Here is a 23,182-nt window from a genome sequence, read left to right as displayed (position 1 = left end):
GAGAGAGGGAGAGACAGAGAGAGAGAGAGAGAAAAGAAGGAAGGAAGAAAGGAAGGAAGGAAGAAATGAAGGAACGAAGAAAGGAAGGAAGGAAGGAAGGAAGGAAGGAAGGAAGGAAGGGAGGGAGGGAGGGAGGGAGGGACGGAGGGAAAGGAAAGAGCCTGGGCTCAGTGGCTCACACCTGTAATCCCAGCAATTTTAGAGGCCAAGGAGAGTGGATCACGTGAGATCAGTAGTTCAAGACCAGCCTGACCAATATGGTGAAACTCATTCTACTAAAAATACAAAAATCAGCCAGGTGTGATAGTGGGTGCCTGTAATCCCAGCCACTCAAGAGGCTGAGGCAGAAGAATTGCTTGAACCAGGAGGCAGAGGTTTCAGTGAGCCAAGATGGTGTCACCACACTCTAGCTTGGGCAACAGAGCGAGAGCCTGTCTCAAAAAATAAAAGAAAATAATAATAATAAAATAAAAGATAAAAAAGAGAGAAAAAAAGGAAAGAAAGAGAAAGAAAGCAAACACGTAAACCAATAAAGTGATGACAACAAAACCTAGATATGAAGCCCCATAGACATGGAGACCTCAATTTTCTTTTCACTATTCCTCATTCCTATTTAGTTGGTTACATATTGGAAGACAGGATAGAAGTTCTTGCTTTTGAGTCTGATGCAGTCTGAATTAAAGTCAACTTGAGTAGCCTAGTAAGTCTAGCAAAAAGTAAGTCAACTTCTATTTTGAGAATACCAAGGATATTGTACTGTCTTTTCTTTTCCAGGTCCTTCATCTGTAGCCCCAATACTATGCTTTAGTTATACCTAATCATTCTCATGTGTTTCCAACACACTATACTACTATTTCATATTTCTGTGCTTTTTAAAAACAATGTTCTCTACTCCTGGAATTCCCTTTAGCTCTGTTTCCACACAGGGAACGTCTTTTGGTTTGTGAAAGCTAAAATTATAAGTCACCTCCTCTCTGAAGCAATTTATATGGCATCTGTTCTGTTGCTGTTAATGAGATAAATCATTTGCCCTCAGAATGTTGTTCAAATCAGTATTATTTCACTGCTTCGTGGTGCTGGTGTCAGGAAGAGGTTAAATACACAAGTGAATAAGTAAATCACATTATGATACTACAAATGGTAATCAATAATCGTTATAGATTATGATGATTGTAAACATGCAGTACAAATATAGATAAAGCAGTGACTGATGAATCATTTTCAAAAAGCAATATTCAATGAATGTTTCCTGGCTATAATTTTTATATGGTTTTCCAAAATCTCTTTCCATGCTTTATGTCACTTAACTTTTTTTTGTGATTGTTGTCTCGAATGAGACAGGTGATATGAGTATTTTGATTCACCAAACCCAGCAGGAATTCTAACGCACTTGACAACAAAATGAAAATTCAAAAGTCTTTCAACAGCTGGATAGACAGACAAAATTTAGTAGAAGGTGTATTGAGTACTTCCTCATTGTTGATGGCATTGTATATTGGTGGCAGACTTTTTTGAAACTTGGAAATGTATGTCAAAAATATAAAATGAATGTATAACCTAAGAACCAAACATTTCACATCTGGAGATATTAACTAAGAAATAACTTGACATATCATTTGAGTCTTATATACTTGAATGTTCATAGTATTTGTAAAATGATAAAAATGGAGATAGGACCCCATGTCAGTAATAGATACATATATACACATATATAATATATGTCAAAAGATACATGTTATAAACCATACTATAAAACATATCATATGTTATTATAAGATAAATAATACTGTCCAAAACTGTAAAACAAAAAGGAAAATGTTAGATCATCTGGACAATGTGATATAAAGACATTTTATATCTGTCTATACAACTCAGAGGTTATCAGGGAGTACACTGGCTCTCAGAGAGCTAGTTAAAGCTTGATTTCCACCCTGTAGTGAGAATTTGTGGAAATGCTATACAAAACCATCCCCGGAGTTTCTGCTCATTCCCAAGGGTGCAAGCACTCCTGAACACCTACATTTACAGGTGATGTTTTAGGGTTTTATCACCCCGGGTAAAAATGCTCCATCCTTTTATCTATTTCCATAAAAATATGCCCATTCACACAAAGCAATGTGTAAGTTTTCATTGGAGTTACTGAAGATAAGGAGGATTACAGGGAGGACTTATATTTCTATGCTCTGCAATTTCCATCACTTTTCTTGGCTCTCACTCTTCCAACTCCTCCATGCCCTCCTCTGCCACGTCTTCTCATTCTTGGTCCTCACCCCTTTGTCTTGGTGCCCAGGTGCCCTTTGATAACCAGGCCATGCCTAAGAATTGACTCCTATCTTAAGGACCAACAAATACAGATATATGTGTGCTGGCTGTTGCAGTAATAATTCATTCCCAACTAATTACTTAAATATGCAAAAAGGAAAGGCAGCATAGGAATATATCAAAATATTGATAGCAATTAATTATTGATGGTGAGTGTAAAAGTGATTTAGATTTTATTATTTATTCTGTAATTTCAAAGATGAACAAGTGTTACTTTTCATTATAAGGAAAACAAGTTTTGAAAATTGAATTGCTTCTCTAATATACCGGTAAACTCTCCAAAAACAGAGACTATGTCATAATTTGGGGGACTATTTTAGAAGTAATGGTATAGATGGCTCTAACTATAGAATTTTATGATTCAAGGGTTGTTGTTAAGATAAAATGACATAATGAAAATGAGAGTACTTTGAAAAGTACAGATCTCCATAAAAGTATGCTATTATGTTGAGGCTTTGTAGTGCAGTGAGTGGTAAGTATAATTGCTGGTACTGAATAGAATATAAACTTCTAGAACAGGATGGAACAGACGTTTAAGGGTAGACATATAAAATGCACAGTGGCTTAAATCTCTGAACTCATCCCCAACTCATGTTTGATAAAGACATCTTATCTTATCTTTTCTCCATTATTTTCCTTTCCTTCCCCACTTTCCTGAGTCCCCCTCTCCACCCTCCGCCTTCTTTTTTTTCTTGAGAAAAGGTCTCAGTCTGTCACTCAGCCTGGAATGCAGTGATGTGATCATAGCTTACTGCAGCCTCAAACTCCTGGACTCAAGTAATCCTCTCACCACAGCCTCCTGAGTACCTGGGACTACAGGAGTATGGCATGGTGCCTGTTAATTTTATCATTGTTATTAATAGTAGTAGTAGTAGAGACAGATCTAGCTATGTTGCCCAGGCTGGTCTCCAACTCCTGCGCTCAGGTCATCCTCCCATCTCAGCCCCCCAAATGCCAACATTACAGGCATAAGTGATCAGTCCCTGGTTCTTTCTCTCTATTTCATCCTTGGGCCATGGGAAGAAAAGTCAGGGTGATTGCAGCTTCATTTCATCACCATAAAAAATAAGTATTGTCATATAATGTTTTTTTTTAAAGCTATAGCAACAGAAATATTAAATCCTATTGTGACTTCCGGAGTTTCTAACCAAATCTTTTAGTTGTGCATAACAGTCAATATAAAGCAAACTGATTCATGAATAAAAATTAAGAAAAGTAGAGTTTATAGGTAGAAAGATGAGTAAATATTTGGGTTAGAGAAGTAGTCAGCTGTTTTTCGGTTTGCCCAAAAAAGATTAAAATAAAACAAAGTTTTTTTTTTTTTTTTTTTTTCTTTTCTCATTGGACCTGAATGCATTAGGAAGCCTTTTCAATTATTATGAGGTCTTGTTTTTATTTTGAGTTTGCTTTGTTTTGTTTTCTACGGTTGTCTGAAAAAATTTCAATGGGTGTTAGGATGTAAGAAAGATCAAAGAAAAGAAATCTTTAAAAATATGAGGTCCTTGTCATCATTTTCAAGGAGTGTCATCCATGAATATAAAACATGCTTCCAGCTCCGTGAAACCTTAGCATTAAGATTATTGCACATTTTATTGGCCTTCCCTAGGCTTTGAAACTAGAAATTCATCTGCTTCTAACCTTTCCACCCAAGTCGACTTCATACATAAGTAAAGAGCAAGTTGAAATTACAGGGAGCTGTAAAGAAATGGAAGCTCTCCGCTTTCTTCTTTCAAAACCAATATTAAAATATATGAGGTGCAATTGTCAAACTAAAAAATTGCCAGATGATTCATAAGAAATGAGTGGCCAGCAGGCTAGCCTGACTGCTCCCTTGCGTTATCAATTTTTGACGGGTCTTTGGGTAGGAAGATAGTTATTTCCTGTTAAGTCAGACAGCAATGAAGCTGTGGGCTGGTGGGCAAGAGGGAGGGAGAATGACCAGCTGCTGAACACAAGCAGAAGATAATACTCAAAGCAGCAGGTTCAGATGTTACTTTTTTAAAGTAAACAGCTTGTAAATGAAACCCCAAAGGACTCTATTTCCCCTCCTCCAGTTCTTATCTCTCACACCGTCCCCCATTTTATCATCTCCCCAAGGAGAAACAGGCTTACCTGTCAGGCATCCTTTTAACTTGTCAGGGACTTAACTCTAGCTGAGGCAGCCAGAAATTACAGCTAAATGGATTTACACATTGGAGGGTGAATATCTGCTTCTGTTCACTGAACCACACAATTGATGCCTAATTTGTTGCTTACATGTCACAGCAGCAGCGATGATTGTAACCAGCTTCTGCATGAGGCAAGGGTTCAGAGCAAGCATGTGATCCTGTCCCACCTGATTTGGCCATCAGGGATGGCTTATCCCTATGAGGTTCTGGACCAGCATCTTCCTGACTTACGCAATAAGGTTGTGGTATGTGGTAAATTTAAAAAGAAAGCAAAGGGGATGTGAACTTCTGTTCCTATTCTTCAGAAAGCCCAACACCACTACTATGATTATCATAATGAATAAGTTTTGAGGCTTTCATCACAGACTGCCTTATATTGGGCAATGTTCATTGACTTTGTTCATTCATCAAACATTTAATGAGTCTTTGTTTTACAAATTCTAGTAACTGCCTTACAAGACCTTGATTCTTTTGAATATGTAAACTGAACATATTTATATTAATATATGTATATTTATGTCTGTGCTTGTGTGTATAAATACATATGTACATACGCAAACAAATATTACACTTATAAATATATGTGTATAAATGTATACACACACACACACACACAAACACACACATATACATATACAGGATTCCTGAGTAAGGGAATAGGGGTTATTCTGCTGGAATTGGATATTGTCAGGGCGAATTGTTGGAAGTTTCCATTCCGTGAGAACCAAATAAATATAATGGGAAAAGCAGTGTTAAGGTATATTGTAGTAAATGATCAATGACAGAATTGGAATAGAAAAAGAAGGGACATAGTTGGTAATAGTCCTCTAAACACTAGAGAAGTATATCAGTTGAGAAAATCACTCATTTAAAATGAAAACAAAGTTGGTGTGCATCTTGTTATAAAGACAGTCATTGAATGTCACTACAGGCAGTGATTTGAGAGAAATATTGTGTGTACTAATCTGAATATTTTGTGACCTGCTCCTTAATGGAAGACATATATAACTGCTCTCCAAATAGACTGAACACCTGCGCTAAATAACAGAGTGATAATACCATGAGTGATTTTTTTTTTTTTTTTTTTGACAAAGTCTCACTGTGTCACCCAGGCTGGAGTGCAGTGGCCCGATCTCGGCTCACTGAAAGCTCCGCCTCCCAGATTCACGCCATTCACCTGCCTCAGCCTCCCAAGTAGCTGGGACTACAGGCACCCGCCACCTCACCTGGCTAATTTTTGGTATCTTTTAAGTAGAGATTGGGTTTCACCATGTTAGCCAGGATGGTCTTGATCTCCTGACCTCGTGATCTGCCCGCCTCAGCCTTGCAGGTGGACCGTGAGTGATTTTTTAAAAGGGAAGCCCAACTAGTCACTGTTTGGGGTTTAATCAGTAATACTATTACTGAGAGGCCAAAACCCTTTTCCTTTGCAGCATGGTGATTGTTGAAGTGAGACTAGAACAGCATGGGGCATACCCCATGGAATGACACCACCAAACTTCAAAGTCAGCTTTGGGTTCAGCTGACAGTAACAGAACCGACAGCAGGTAGCAGGAGTAAAATTCTAGAGTTAAGCAGAATGGAAACCACTGGGAACAGAAGGCTGCAGAAGAGAAGGTAACTGACCATAGCAACTTATCTCAACTCTCTTGCTGCAGAGGAGAGGTTCTCAACCCTGACTACACTTATTATCACGTAGAAAGCATCTTTAAACCATCCCTACCCAGAGAAACCCAAATTCAAGTGGCCCGGCATTAATTCCTACCAAAGGTGACTAGAATCCTCTTGGATTCTAATGTAAAGCTAGAGCTGAGAACCACTGCCCTAAAGAAAAGGCTTGAATAGGCTGGTTTAAGCAGTTAAGCCAAAGGGGAACTGGAGCTATAGATTAAGGCTGTATTGACCCACACTCACCCTCTTGAAGGACTCCTTCTCATTGCTGTGGCTTGAGAAATGTAATTCACACATAAAAGATGAAATGATACACATAATTTATCTCTAGCCAGCATATATGTTAAAATTAAATCATGCTTTGTCCTATATTCTAAAAGAAATCTTAGGGCACATTTTTTAAAATAAAAATGACATTGATATATTCTGAGTAAATTGATCAAGAAATTGCCTATTTCTTTCCAATGAAGCTAAAACACTTTTATTGTCAAGAAGGATTTCAAGAGAGTTTTTAAAGGCAAGTGGGAGTCAGTTAGAGAGAACATTCCAGACACAGGACACAGAGGTCTGACAAAGAGGATTTGAATTATTAAAGGGAATGTTGAATAGTGTGTTTTTAATTTCTTCTTCTTTTTTTGAAATACCTTCTTCCAGAATGATTCTTTTTAATGTTTATTTAGAATCTGTGTATCTCTTAAGGAAATGCATTGCCTATAAGATGAAACAGTAAAGCCATGAGCAAGCATAGTAAGTCATAAAACCCCTCCCCATGTTCGAATTGATAATCTGTGTTCCTTCTTGCTTCAAATTATTTTTATCATTATCAAGAACTGAAAATTAGTAAGTATCCCTTGCATACACAGGATTATCCTAAGTATAGTCAAAATCTTTAGTTTCTTTTCTGTCATTTTACCTTTAAAGATATGTAAAATAACTTGTAAAATAAGATTGTGAATTCTTGCAGAATCAAGCTGAGGATGGACAATGTTACAAAAAAGAAAACTTGCCTATTACGAAAACATTAGCCAGGTGTGGTGGCATGTTCCTATAGCTCCAGCTACTCAGGAGGCTGAGGTGGAAGGATTGTTTGGGTCCCTGAGGTTGAGGCTGCAGTGAGTCAAGATTGTACCACTGCACTCCAGCCTTGGAGAAGGGCAAAACCCTGTGGAAGAAAGAAGGGAAGAAAAAAAAATGAAAGAAAGGAAGAAGGAAAAAAAGAAAGAAAGAAAAAAAGAAAGAAGAAAGAAAGAAATAGAAAGAAAGAAAGAAAGAAAGAAAGAAAGAAAGAAAGAAAGAAAGACAGGAAGGAAAGAATTATGGAAGGAAGGAAGGACGAAAGAAAGAAAGAAAGAAGGATAGAAAGAAAGAAAAGAAACAAGAAAGAAAGAAAGAAAGAAAGAAAGAAAGCAAGAAAGAAAGGAAGGAAGAGATAGAGAGAGAGAGAGAGGGAGGGAGGGAGGGAGGAAGGAAGGGAGGGAAAAGAGAAAAGAAATCTTGGCAATATCTATGTTGGAAGTCTGATTGCTTTATTGTGCATTACCATACATCTATGTGAGGTGTACATCAATTTTAGTGTTCTTATTTTGAAAGTAGAAAAACTAAACAGAAGAAAATTTGAGTGACACTCCTAAAGATGAACACTGAATCAAGAATAAGATATATGCATTAGTTTTCATGTACAAGTCACTTGATGACTAATAGATCACAAAAAAATCCAGTAAGTCAGCCACACAAAACTACGATCTATCTCCCAATTTGCTGCTTACCAGTTGTGTGATTTGGCCATATTGTTCAACGTCAGAATCCTCCTCTGTAATGTGGAGATAGAGTTCCTGTTTTATAGAACTGTGGTGAAGTTTCATGAGATGAGTATGGAAAGTGCTTACTATAGTAAGTACTTAATAAATGGATGCTATTATTCAATCTTCATAACTGTATTTTTATTATTGACAGGATCCAATTTATGTTGAAACATACAGGTTCCTGAACCACAATCCAACATCTTTAAAAGGTGGCAATATAATAAGCATTGAGAGCTTATATTGTTTATTGTTTTGAATGATTGCATCTATTATAACACACTGCTGGAGGCAATTCAGTTCCCATATTTTCTTAGCTGGAAGATGGAATATGAGAGACAAAGAGGAAGGTGTTTTTTCCCCCTGGGTTACTGTTGCTATCTCCTACAAACAGAGAGTATGTACTGAAGAGAGGACCAAGAGAGGTTAGAGCTAAAAAGATTTTACAGATCTATAGTACAAACAGCTTTTAAAACAATGAGTAAAACTCTAAACTTGAGCTAAAAGTTGTACACAAAATCTCACTGTTATTTCATGGTAGAGACAAGGTTAGAATCCAGATCTCCAGATTCTCCATCATTCTTTTAACTAAACAATTCTTCTACTTTTATAATTTTTATCTGTTATTAAATTGCTTCCTAAGCTTAGTGCTAAGTTAAATTATTTAAGTCTTGCAGCTTTACTTTTTATGTCTTACCCTTCAAAACTGTGTATACGTTATCTATCCTGTGAAGACATAAGACTACGCTTGGGGATCTGTTTATCACCAGAAAAGGCCCTGAGATGACAAGGCCAAATCAATCCCACCAGAAAGACAACTGCCTATATGAAATGCAGAGACCTTGAGCAGCCCCCGCAAGAAACTTCTGGGTCATATTTTAATAAAAAATCCCAAAGAAATTATATCATACATTTCCACATACAATAAGATATTGGAGAATAACTAAGCTAGATATGCTTAGAGGTTTCAGAATGTATAATTATTCTGTAATACCAAGGATATAAGAGATAATTATTTTGATTTATTGTAAGAATGAGATTTGAGAGGTATGGGATCAAAAATCAAGTGCCATATAATTCAAAAATAAAAAAAAACCTTAATGCATGCTTATAATAATTAGCAGCTTACAAATTAACCTTCCAAGTCCTATATCATTAGTTCTCCAGGTACTGTGATGTGGGCAGTGCTATCTTCATCAATCAGGTTCAGTGATTTACCCAAAGTTACACAACTCCAAGTTAGAAATCCAGTACCTATAGAGTGGTTGCTTGCCAGCATGTTGTCCTTTCTAACACAATACTACCATATTACTCGAAAAATCTTTGCAATGTATAGTTATCTGGTCTAAGGAAGACATGAAAGAAACTGAAGTATGTATAGGGCTTTGAGGTTTTAAGAAATGATTTTCTGTACCACTTTCAACATAAACTGTATAGACACAGTGCAAAGAGAAAACCACAACTGGAAAAGAAACTCAAAAGGTCAACTGATTTAAGAGGGCAGCCAACAGAAGCCATTTCAATTTTAGTATGTTCTTGATATATGGATATGAATACAATCTGAAAAGACTAACCTAATATATTTTTGACCCAGAGTTGACCCAAACCCTATCCAAACCTGAAAAAGAAGAAAAACTTAAGCTGAAGGTTTGAAGCCATATCTTATAACATATATTAGATGGAAAACATTAGCAAACTATTTTTTAAAGAAGGATTAATAGCCAAATTGATAAACAAGAAACAAGCAAGAATACTTAGATACACATTTAAAAAGCAGGATCAGTATAAATATAATAAAGATCCTTTATCTTAGAAAAATTATCCATGTATGAGTTGCTTATGTATACACCCACACTCAAACATGGCAATTTCTTTATTTCTTCCTCGCTTGCTTGATTGCTTGCCTTTCTTCCTGTCTTGATGTGTTAAAATTTATCTGAAAAATCAATGTAGGAAAAGATAGACTTTTAGGGAATGCCCAATCTTTTCTCATAGGAAAACTAAAAATACAAATTTTACTACATTAGTCACAGTCCTCCAGAGAAACAGAGCCAAGAAGTTTATTATAAGGAGTTGGTTCATGCAGTTATAGAGGCTGGCAAATTCCAAGGTTTGCAGGGTAGGTATGCAAGCTGGAGAGCCAATGGTGTAGTGCCAGTGTGAGTCCAAATGCCTGAGAACCAGGATCATTGATGGTAAATTTCTAGTCCAAAGGCTGGCAGGCTCAAGACCCAGGAAAAGATGATTTTTCAGTTTGAGTTCAAAAACAGAAAAAAAACTAATGTCCCAGTTTGAAGGTCATAATGCAAGATGAATTCTCTTACTCAGAGGAGGGTCAGCCTTTTTGTTCTATTCAGGCCTTAATTAATTGGATGAGGCCCGCCCACATTAGGAGGGCCATCTGCTTTATTCATTCTGTCTATTTACATGTTAATCTCATCCAAAAAATCCCTCACAGACACACCCACAATAATGTTTAAACAAATATCTGGGCAATCTGTGTCCCGGTCAAATTGACACATAAAGTTAACCATCATAGGTGGTAAAAGTAAAGAAACCAATATTATAAGAAATACATAGAATTTAGAAAACCAAGCAAATGTGGCTCTTCAATGTCATTTGCTTTTGGAAAAACATGCTCATTATAAAGATTTTTATATGATGCCCCTTAGTCAGGTGCTTTTGCAAAGGACAACGGTATTCAAGAAGAGAAATCCAAACCAAAGTTTAGGTTACATGAAAGATCAAGTAGGTATGTGGTCCAGAGCCTGAATGAAGAATAAAGAAGAAACGTAGAACAAGCTCTTCACCCTTGCTTCGGCTCCTGGCATATCTATGGGAGGTTTCATGTTGCCATAGAGATATGTGTGTGTGTCAAAATTGCCTCTTGAATTCTTTTCTTGATTCTTCCCCCCACTGGCAGATGAGACAAACATAAAGTGGAATCTAGGGTTTCTCTACCTTTAGGAAAATTTTGTCAATCACCATTTTCTTGAGAAAAGTGCTGAATTCTAAAAGACATGAAGAGAATGTGTCTGAACTTGTGTAAAGCATTGTCTGTAATTAGCACTTTTTAAGAGAAGCTGAAAAGGTAAAATCAAAACAAATAAAATGTAAGAGAAGTGGTTAGTTAAGTGTGATTTTAAGAGCTTATTTTAAACTGACACAATAAACATAGGGGTTCTCTGATAGCTTTCCCTTATTTTCCATTGCATGCAATCAGATACTGAATATTCTTCACCATTAAATACTTACTATTTATATAATCATATATAGTTACATTTCAAAACACTATCACATCTATTGCCATATTTGATTCTTATAAAATATCTCTAATGTTTATAAGAATTAGTGCCTTATCGCCAATTTACAGATAGAAAAACTGAGGCACAATTCAGGATGAGTTTCCTTACATCCCAGAGAAAAAGTGGCAGACCTGGGAAGAGATAAGACTTCCTTTTTTTTTTTTTTTGAGATGGAGTCTCCCTCTATTGCTCAAGCTGAAGTGCAGTGGCACAATCTCGGCTGATTGCAATCTCCACCTCCTGGGTTCAAGTGATTCTCCTGCCTCAACCTCCCAAGTACTTGGGACTATAGGCACATGCCACCATGCCCGGCTAGTTTTTTTGAAGACTTCCTTTGATAGCACACTACCATAAATACTTTCCACTGTTTTCTCATAATTACTCTATAGATCATTCAAAGGTTTAATTGTCTTGTAAGGTGAGATGATACATATTTTCCCCTTTCCTATTTTTCATGGATTAAAAAACTCAATTATATCTGGATAGGAGCGACTTCCGCTACTATTTTTCATGGACTAAACAACTCAATTGTATCTGGGTGAGAGGGACTGCCATTCTGTAGTTGTCTGGCATCCCCTGTCTCCCCATGCCTGAGATAAAAGCCTGATACATTTGTTTTGCTCTTCTTTTCCATTGCTCAAGCAATGAAGGAAATATTACCCTAATTGTGCTCAATGTGTGCTATCTCTGGGCACAGCTGTTGTGTAGACCTTCCAAGCTCAACCATTAAGGAGTCTTACCAATGGCAGTGCCCAACGAGCACAGCCATGCCAGACATTTGCCCTCTAATAACATCCATTTTTGCTTTTCTAGCTAATTCCAGGAAAGATAGCCTGTAGGGCAAGGTTTTGCAGTCCATAACTCTCTCTTTTCTCACTTTCCCCCCTCCCCTAGAGGAGCAGCTTATGAGCCAATTCCCAAACAGAACCCATGGAGCAAAAGATTAGGCATGGTTGGAGTCAGCTTCTTTATCAAATGAACCCAAAGAGTTTGAGCAAGTCTCAAAAAGAGATCTGGTTTGGCAACTGGTTCGCCAGTGAAGATGCCTGTAGCAAAAACTAAAAACGGCAGACTTTTCTGGCTGCTTTGGAATACAACAGCTTAGTGTTGACTCCTCTTACTTGGGAAATTAATTGGGACTGATTGCTGGTGGGCTTTGAAGATCACACTACTGACCTGCTATGGAGTTTTCTGGAAGTGGAATAGATGATGAGAATGTCTGATATCAAAAACTTGGTTTACAAGGCACACTCACTTCTATCAACTCCCTTGAAGATAAAAAGGCAAAAATATGGATTTTCAGTCAAAGACCTCAATTCAAACCCCAGCTCTAATTTTACCGGTTGTGTTACCCAGAAAAAATTACCAACAGTCTTTAAACTCAAGTTTCCTTATCTATAACTGGGGAGAAAACCATGCCTACCTTCCCAAGTCATTGTTTAGATTACAATCTATGTATAATTTAAATGTTAGATATAATTTATTCATTCCATAGAATATATAGCATCAGTTATTAAATGGTGGCTATTACTGCTTATCACAATAGCCATATAAATTAAGATAATTGTCATCATTTTGACAATAAGAAAACTCAGGCTCAAATTGCATAGATTTGCCCAAGCTCACAGAGTTTTAAGAAGTAGAGCTGAGCCCCAAACATATCACTCAAGCACATAAACAATTAATTCTGTCATTCCACAAACATAGAAACTGGACAAATAAGCCAATATTGAAAGAAGTTTCCAGTGCCTCACCTTGACTTTTTTCTCTAAATTGCATCGATTTTTTTTCCTGGATTGAATGTGCTTACTATTCAAGAGGTACATTAGAGAATAAGAATGTAATTGGTCTTGAGCAATAGCAAGAGAAGGAAAATCTGGAGTTGGGGAGAGGGTATAGGAATCAAATACATGCCGCATTCCCATAAATTACTTTATAGAGCAAGGTTAAGATAAAGGAATAGAGACGTATCTGTCAGTATGGGGAAAAAATATAAGGAAGAATGGAACTCACCTGCCAGTGGAAGTGGATATAGGTATGATATGAAGTCACTCGATCTCAATCAATGGGAGGAATGAGGTACATTAGACAGAAAAGGTTTAGAAATATGTAAATAGCTATTTGTATCTGTGCCTTGGACCAAGTTAGCTTGTAAACAATCTCTTATCGTTCATTGTTATGATATAGAACAGGCTATAATAAAATTACAAAACTTTTATGCTTTCTGAAGGGTTAGATTCTTTCAGCATATCAAAGTGGTTACTTCTGGAGAGGATTCCTGTGGGATCCATTGGGCCAGTGGAAACTGCCTCTGAGATTCTAACTCCCTACATTGTCACCACAGCTGTGACGCTGTACTCCTGCCTTACCCCTTCTATCCAAGGATACAAAGAGCCCTTACCATGTGCCAGGCATTGTTCTAAGTGTTTCACATCTTCACAACAGTCCAATGAGGTAATGCAAATGTTACCCCACACTAAAATGACAAAAGTGAAGCACAGAGAAGTTAAGCAATTTGCCTAGGATCTTATAGCTAGAAAATGATGGAGTTGGCATTTCAACAGATGCAGCCTAGAGCTAGTTGCCTGTATCCAAGACATGCATCCAAGACAATATATTCCGTACCAATTCTTTCCAAATTATCTGTGATGAAAGATGTGTTTTGATTTTGTTTTTATTTATAATATATTGTGAGTCAATACTTTTGTAAAATGTGCTGAAAGTCATTTAACAGAAAATAAAATTTAAAATATCCAAAATACCAACTCTAATTTTAAAATTATTATTAGGTTCAACATGCATAAAATTAGTCTATAAATTATTATGAAAGTTTCTAAACTCTTTCTCATTGTTTACTCTCACTGTCTTTGTGTCCCATGGTCCAGCAGGGATCTCTCAACCACACTTTGATTAGCACTGTTCTAGGATTACTATGCTGGGCACATTTTGTGTCAATGAAACAAGTGGAACTGACTGCTCTACAACAAGGTCAACCCTGGTGCCACCAACCCCAGGCCTGTGTTTTCTAATTAACCGAGTTAGCCACACTCATCTACAATGATTGAGAATTTTAATAGAGAACCCTTAAGAACTGAAATCAGGATTTATTCCATGCCATTCTGAAAGCAGCTGAAAGTTCCAGTGCATTAATTTATAAAACCAATTTTGCAAAATGTCTTTTCTTTAAGAAATCACAATCTTCTTTCCTCTAGTTGTTCTTTTTTCTTTTAAAATTAATTTTAAAGTAGATACATAATTGTACATTTTTATGGGATACTTAGTGATGGTTTTTGGTTTTGTTTATGTTTTTTGAGACAGGGTCTCACTCTGTCACCCAGGCTAGAGTGCAGCAGTGCCATCTTGGCTCTCTCAACCTCTGCCTCCCGGGTTCGAGTGATTCTTGCGCCTCAGCCTCCTGAGTATCTGGGATTACAGGCACATGCCACTGCGGCCAGCTAATTTTTTTGTATTTTTAGTAGAGACGGGGTTTTGCCATGTTAGCCAGGCTGGTCTTGCACTCTTGACCTCAAGTGATCCACCCGTTTCAGCCTCCCAAAGTGCTGGAATTAAAGGTGCAAGCAACCATGCCCAGCTGATGTTTTGATGCATACAATATATAGTGATCAAATCAGGGAAATGCATTACTCTTTTATCTTAGTATGACTTTACTTTTCCTCTTGTTTTCTCATGACCTAAAGTGCTTGGCACACTGCCTGAAAATAGTAGGTATCCAATAGATGTTTGTGATTAAAAATTCTAATTTATTTCAACAAATGCTATTGGTCTTAAATTTCCAGGTATGAATGACACCATTTGGGTACTACACAAGCCTGAAATGACAATATGCTCCCTATCAAGAGGTCAGTCCTAAGGAGAAAAATGTTACAGATGAAGGAGTTGGAAATACACCACTCTGGCATTTTGACTATTTAAGTTAAAGGCACTTAAATAAAACAGCAGTTGCAAAAAGATCACTGTGACCTTTGGGCTGTTTCTTAAAAACAGAAGATAAAATGTCCATGTGAGGATGCAACGCTCTTATCCCCAAGGATGAGAAAGCTGAGGCCAAAGGAATTCTGTACAAAGAAACCCTGTTAAATGAATCTTTACCTTCCTTGCTGTTGATCTACCAATTAAGTGCCCAAGCCCAGTATACAAGTAACTCATTCTAACTGCCTCTCAAGGTCTTCATTTCCTCATAAGGGCTCCCACGCCATATCAAACTTGTATTGAATTTGTATGCATTTAGTATGTTAATCTGTGTTATGTCAATTTATTTGTCAGACCCAGTGGATGGAGGATTGAGTTAAAGTTTTGTTGCTCCTATATAGACAACATCCAAAGTAATGGCTTATTCAAGTGAAGTAGGGGAGATTAAGAAGGAAAGAGTTAAACTCAAAAGTGTTTACCATTTTGCTCTATTAAAATACTCAAATATTTTAATATCTATGCTGTAAACTTAATGTTCTTATTATTATAACTTGGAGGCTTTAAGTAGTGCATGATTGCTCAAACAATAAAGACTGTCTTCATAATAAAGTTTTGTATAAATGTCTTTAAGAGTGCTAAGCTTCATGTCATTTCTAAAAAATACAATTAGTCATTATTTTCCTAACAATTCATAAATATGAGTCATGCATAATGACAGCATGCAGTTTGTCCCATATGGAGATCAATAAATCAATTTCAGCCTCTATTAAATGCTGAGAACTTTACTGAGTAGTACTGGTTAGGGATGGGGAGGAGGTTTTACAAAAGACTATAAAACTGTGTTTTGCTTAAGTAACATATAGTTTAGCTGGGAACATGCGAAGCAATGAGGCAAGAATGCATCTTCTCTTTGTATAGCAGGGTTCTGCTCCATCTTCCTCATCCCCGCAACCACCCACTTGCAAGCCTAGTGAAAGCAGACAATGAAAGAATCCCTAGGATTTCACTAAGTGCTGCATTATTCAGTCCACTCAGAGCATAGGTGAGAGGCTACATAATCATTGCCAACATCTTTTCTGTTTTGTGCTATCGGACTTTAAAACTTATCAGACACTTTAGAGATCTTTAGCCTAACTTCCCTCCTAGAAAAGAGAGCCCTTGGAATTAGCTTCTGGAGGTGATGCATATTGACCCATCTTCACTGTGTTACTTGCTTTCTCCATCCTCCATCCATTGAGTCTAATATGTAAACTGACATAACACAGATTAACATATGAAATGCACACAAATTCAATATGAGTTTTACATGGCATGGGAGCCCTTATAAGGAAATGAAGACCATAAGAAGCAGTTTAGAATGAGTTACTTATATACTGGGCTTGGATATTTCATTGGTAGATGAAAGACTAGGAAGACAGTTTTTCACCTGCTAATTTAAGGTGACTGAAAGGGTTTAGGATGCCTGTGGATCCACGAAACACTCCCCATCCACAATGAATTCAAACTGCATAATGCACCTCCATTTAAACAGAGGCTTTGACTTAGTCTATGTATCAGAGTTGTAAGAATCTCATCATTTTCCACCTAGCCATTTAGACAGTTGAAAAAAATTCATGGACTCTTAGAATAATGGACACATTTCAGAACCTTCCCTTCGCTTCAAGGAATGCATTTTTCACAAGGTTTTTTCCCAAGTATTTCCCTTGGTCTCTTCAGCCTATCTTCTACCACTGGTAACAAGTTCCCTATTATTTTCTGGGTAGATACCCCATCCTTCAAGTCAGATTGAATCATTCTGTTCCTGATGATGTTCCTGAAGAAGAGCCGGGACAAAAAAAAAAAAAAAAAAAAAAAAAAGGCCTATTGTACTGTGATGATTGAATATAACAGGAAAGTTGTATAAATGTTTTATCTCCAAACAGACAAATTTTTATGTGGCTACACTTTAAAAAGACAGGAGAAAACGTATTACTGAAAGAGCTGGTGAAAGAGGAATTATCCAGGGCAGGCTAATATATGAGGTGTTAATAAAGAAGTTCCCAAATCTTAGTGAGTCTACACAAAAATAGTTCATTTTGCCTTCTGCAAAGCCAAGTGCAAAATTCTCCATCAAAGGGTGACTCAGGGATCTAGGCTTTTTCCACCTATGGGACCATTATCCTCTAATGCAGACTTTCTCAGAGTCCAGAGAAAACTTAAGATCTAATCACCTAAGGGATCTATGAATGTAAGGAATTAAAGTAACTCATATGCATCCACTAACTGCGTACCATCTTGGGAAGGACTGAGAAAATAGTCACACAAATAATTTTCAATGGACCTTAACTTGCTCACAGAACCTCAGGTGTGAAAGAATGCATTAGGGTCTCCTTGGAGTCCTCCACTAGATCCTCTGCCTCCTACCATCCAAGAGGGAAGAATGTTAAAGATTACCTGTGACATGTGATGGCCCAGTCAGGCAGTGATGTGAAACTCTTTCACCCACCTTCCATTGACCAGAAATTTCATCCCTAATCATAGGAAGACCAGAATATATAATCTTTTTATGTGTCCGGGAAGAAAGAATAGTTTTTGAGCATCCAGTCAGTCTTTGCCATAGGAGCTATGTATAGGTAACATTGGAAGGCTTTAGCTTACACATCATGTCTTCCTGGTGGATCATCTAACCTATGTAATGCACTTAAAATAATGTCTGGCCAGGCACAGTGGCTCACACCTGTAATCCCAACGCTTTGGGTGGTCAAAGCTAGAGGATTACTTGAGCCCAGGAGTTTGAGGCTAGCCTGAGCAACATAGGAAGAGCCTGTCCCTACAAAATATAATTTAAAAACTATCCAGACATGGTACTATGCACCCGTAGTCCTAGCCACTCCAGAGGTTGGGGTGGGAGGATTGCTGGAGCCCAGAAGTTTGGGGCTGTTGTGAGCTATGATCATGCCACTGCACACCAGCCTTGGCCACAGAGTGAGATACCATTTCTAAGAAAAAAAAAAAAAAAAAATCTGGGACATAGGAAATGCTATGAGTTTTCTATTATGCTTGTGATCATTTTTCTTATTAACATTATCATCACCATCATCAGCATTTACCATTACCAATGTTTACCATTACCCAGCATGAACATCACTCTATTAAAGATGCCCTTCAAAAGACTTTGTTTTGTGGGAAAAGAGAGAAGTTCCTATGGGTACCATCTAGATCTCTTCAATTAATTCATGGTCCTAGGTATTGTTCACCAGTTTATCTAATTCTCAACTTAGAATACAGACAGAGCCTGGCTCTAGGAGAGAGGGACCATTTCATCAGGGAAGATTCACTGGCAGCTAGAAGCCTTGAGTAGCTGTGACAACAGAGGTCCCAGTTCAGAGACCCAACAGTAGCTGTCAAGAGCTGGGATAATAGACAGCGAGAGTAAGGCCCTCCAGACCAGGTGCTGCATGCAGATGCTTACCATGGGCTTCAGCAGACCAGCGCAGAAGAGAGAAAGCCTCACGGGCAAACTAGAGTATGTGGTGCTTCATAGAATAATTTCCTCTCACAGTTTTCCTAGTGCCTTTTCTACTTCCCAGGACCTTTGGTAAATGTTTTTGTTTAGCCTTTCTCAGTCGATGAAATTTCATTGTTCCACTAAAATGTGTAATTCCCCAAGGGAACCTTTCCAACAAGCTTTAGTGCACACTGGTTAACTCCCCAAATTCCCCATCTCAAGTGCCAGTCATGTGCTACTAAGTACTGAGCAGGGACCTCCCAGGGCAACACAGAGTGACTTTTTACTGCCTACTACTCTCAACAACTCCATCTCTTCCCCAAGACACAGACCAGAAAACCATATCTGCACCTTTACTTCTCAAGGCTAAAAAAGCTGGAACGATTAGAGACAGAAAGATCATCCACCTTACTGGATTTATCTTACACTATCTTTTTTTCCCTCCAAGTTGCACTTATTCTGAAGTCAAGGGTCTAGTTAACACTTAAAGTGTCCCCACTTGACAGAAGAATGAAATGACTGTGAAGAAATGGCTAGCAATCTACCTTCCATAGAGAAAAGACACTGGATGCGCTTTTGGAAAGCAGTCACCCTTCCCGACAATTTTAGGTGTCTTTCTGTCTTGGAGACAAATGTGATGGTTCATTTCCTATGACAGTTGCAATTTCCTCAATGCACTGTTCTTTCCCTTGGCCTCTAATTAAAATTTTACCTATCCTTCAGATCTCAAGGGAGATGCCTCCTCCACCCTCTTACCCTGCACTTCCTGCAACTTTCATGGTCCTTATCCCTTTTCTAAAGTAGACTTGAGCTCCCCTAGTATATTAGGAAGCTTGCAGGAATAAGATTTTTGTCCAGTTCATTTCTGTATACTTCACAGTGATTAGCACAAGTTAAAATCTTAATAAATACTTTGAGATGACGGAGTTCCTGTCAGCAATACTGCCTGAAATGAGACTGAACAAATCGGATCTAAATGTTGGTTTATCAAAGGATAAAAGGTGAATTTGAACAAGAGTTCTAGGATGCCCATGAAATTCAAAAGGAATTTCATATCCACCTTCACTATGTGAACACAGTATTTCCCAAAGAGCAAAGTTACGAAGTTCTATAGCAAAATATTGTCCCGAGTCTCAAAATGTTTATTTTGGTCTCCTTGTACATAATTATCCAAAACATCCTACTAGTTTATTGGTACTAATCCTACTAAATTATTAGTAATTGTTAAGGGTCTTAACTACAGTGGGCACCTATAGGCACAGTCACGACAGGATGTAGGTACACATGACTTTCCAAGTATATGTTTAAGGCCAGACCTTTTTCTCCATGCTTACAAACATCACAACTAAAATCTACTTTTTCTTTCTTGACTACGTGCAGGTACTTGTGCTAAACCTTTCAGGATCTGCAATGATGAATAAGTCATACCAAAATGTAGCATCTATTTTACTTAAGAAGAATGAGGCACATACAAAAATAATAACAATGCACAACACAACATAATAGCTTTCAAATGAACCATCTAAAGAATGTTAGGAGAGTTCAGAGAATGAAAAGATCACATCTGTTTGAATGAACCAGATAAAGGACCTTATTAGATGGCTTTTGAGAGAGGCCTTGAAATAGAGTTAAATTTAAGTGCAACATGATGTGATTAGAAGTAGGGAATCATTAACAATAGGACCAGTGACAAAGAAGCCAAGCATATAGTGAAAGGATTTTCATCTTTTGTGACACAACAATCTTATCATTTTGTTTAATTTTCTTGCACCTGTAGTCTTTCCTTAACTTTATTCAGATATTATATTATTTAATTTACTCAGTCTGAGACAATGTGAGGTATGATGTGTGTGTGTGTGTGTGCGCGCGCGTGTGTAAGTAACTATGTATTAGTTGCATTGCAATGCCTTTTATGGTTTTAGTCTAAGACTGACCCTATCTAAGAATTATTGGCTTCAAGAATAAGCAATAGGTTTTCAACTTCTTGACTGGTTCTCACAGCTCTAACTTGATGTTTTCCTTTGCTGTGAACCATCATTGCTGTCTCTGCTTTTAGATTCTCTATGACTTTAGCTATTAACATCTATTTGGTTTGCTCCCAAACTTCAATTCCTTTGGATTTTGACTATTAATCGAATGTCCCTAATACACTATCATTCTATACTGGGAAACCGGGAATGAAATTATTACATAGTTAAACATCAAACAGAAAATGCTTGACAAAAGATAACTTTGTGTACATTGGGAATGACACTTACTTTCTTCAATAATTTTTTTGCATAAAACAAACATTTTAATTATATGAACAGATGTTACTGTCACATATAGCTTACACTTTCCTGTGCTGATTGACCTTCTTATATACAAGTTATAAAATGAAAATAAATGAAAACTTGTTACATTTTATGATAAAAGTAAAATAGAGCTGTAATTCATAATTATTTTCTAGTTTATTCCCATTCGCTAATCTCTGGCAGTCTACAAATGAATGCATTAGGAAACAATGCTGTCTTAGTCTGTTTTGTGTTGCTATAAAGGAATACCTAAGGCTAGGTAATTTTTAAAGAAAATATGTTTATTTGGATAACAAATCTGCAGGCCGTACAAGAAGCATAGTGCCCGCATCTGCTTCTAGTGAGGGCTTCAGGCTGCTTCCCCTCATGATAGAAAGCAAAGCGGAGGAGCATGTGCTTTCCTATGGAAAGAGAAAGCAAGGGAGAGAGGGGAAGGGCCAGGCTCTCTGTAACAACCAGCTCTTATGGGAACCAATAAGAGTGACAGCTCACTCATTATCTTCGGGACAACACCAAGGAATTCATGAAGGTGTCTGCTCCCGTGACACAAACATCCCTCACTGTGTCCCACCTTCAGCATTAGGGATCATATTTCAACATAAGGTTTGGAGGACAAACATCCCAATTAGGGCACATTTGCAATACACTGTTATATGCTTTAGATCCATGCCAGTCCTGCTGTCTGTCACTGCTGTGTTTTTTAGCTCGCCCAAAGGAAAGGAAATCAACATTTGATTCATCCCTATTTGGTTTCCTTTGCAATGCGAACTTAAATATTAATGAAGCATGATAATGATGGTGTATTATAATCACTGAAAAACTTAGAAAACATAATGAGCACCTACAGAAATTCTATTTCTCACCAACTCCTCCATCCCCCTAGCCATATAGCCAACCGGCACACCATCTATTACCATCCCATTTTCTTCATTGCCTCATCTCCTTGGTCTGTTTCCAGAATCCTCTACCTTGACTTTTTTTTGTCAGACATTTAACATGAGGTCCTCACAAAGAAAACAAGTTAAAAGGAGAGCAAGATAAATTCTGCAATTTCATAAAGGTGGTTGTTTTCGGCACAGCTAAAAAAATTAATTTTCTTTGTGCACCCACATCAGTGTTGTGTGCTTTAGCAGATAAGCTCCTTGGGAGCAGGGACCATGTTTTCATTAATTAGGTACAGGCTTTTTTAAAGCTTTTCATCCTGGACCAAGGTCTCAAGGTCCCTATAGGTGCTCAATAAATATTAAACACCAGCCATCATTGTCTAATGGCATTTATTAAGCATCCCTTTGCACACACTGCTGTTCAGAGAAAAGTTCAACAAAGTCCTGCCTGCTAGGAGTTTATGCTAAGAAATTAACAGCACAGACACAGCCTTGCAATAAACTGATAAAATTAATGAACCCTTTTACATTGTGTTCAAAGACACAAAGAATTTACGCAATGGTCTTAAGTAAATATTCACACTCTTTATTTTGGTTGATTTTCATTCAAACTGGCTATCATTTATTGAATCCTGAGTCACCAGTCCTATGAAGTTCAGAGAAATATAGAGTATGCTCTTTACGTAAAAGATCTCACAACTTATTCATAGTTACTTAAATCTTAAGTTTTACAAATAAGGTAACTACTTGCATAAATTCAGCAGAGACGCATGAAGAAATGGTTAAAGTGGGGTTAGGACTGGAGTGGTCTTAGGTAAATGTTGAGCAGATTTCTACAATTATCCTTTATTAAAGTTACAATTTATTTATTTATTTTTAGTTTTTAAAATTTGTATAAATGTAAGGGGTACAAATGCAGTTTTGTTACATGGATATATTGTGTACTGGTAAACTCTGGGCGTTTAGTGTAACTATCACTGAAATAATGTACATTGTGCCCAAAATAACTTCTCATCTCTCATCCCCTCCCACCCTTCCACCCTTCTCAGTCTTCAATGTTTATCATTCCACACTCCACATCCACAGAGCTAAGCATATTGCTTAAAAAATACAAATTAGAGGGCGGAGCAAGATGGCCAAATAGGAACAGCTCCAGTCTCCAACTCCCAGCGCGAGCGACACAGAAGACCGGTGATTTCTGCATTTTCAACTGAGGTACTGGGGTCATCTCACTAGGGAGTGCCGGACAATCGGTGCTGGTCAGCTGCTGCAGCCTGACCAGCGAGAGCTGAAGCAGGGCGAGGCATCGCCTCACCTGGAAG

The sequence above is a fragment of the Rhinopithecus bieti genome, unplaced genomic scaffold (assembly GCF_001698545.2).
Source record: "Rhinopithecus bieti isolate Rb0 unplaced genomic scaffold, ASM169854v2 scaffold_2524, whole genome shotgun sequence".
In the NCBI taxonomy this organism is placed as follows: Eukaryota; Metazoa; Chordata; class Mammalia; order Primates; family Cercopithecidae; genus Rhinopithecus; species Rhinopithecus bieti.
This window is presented reverse-complemented; position numbering follows the sequence as displayed.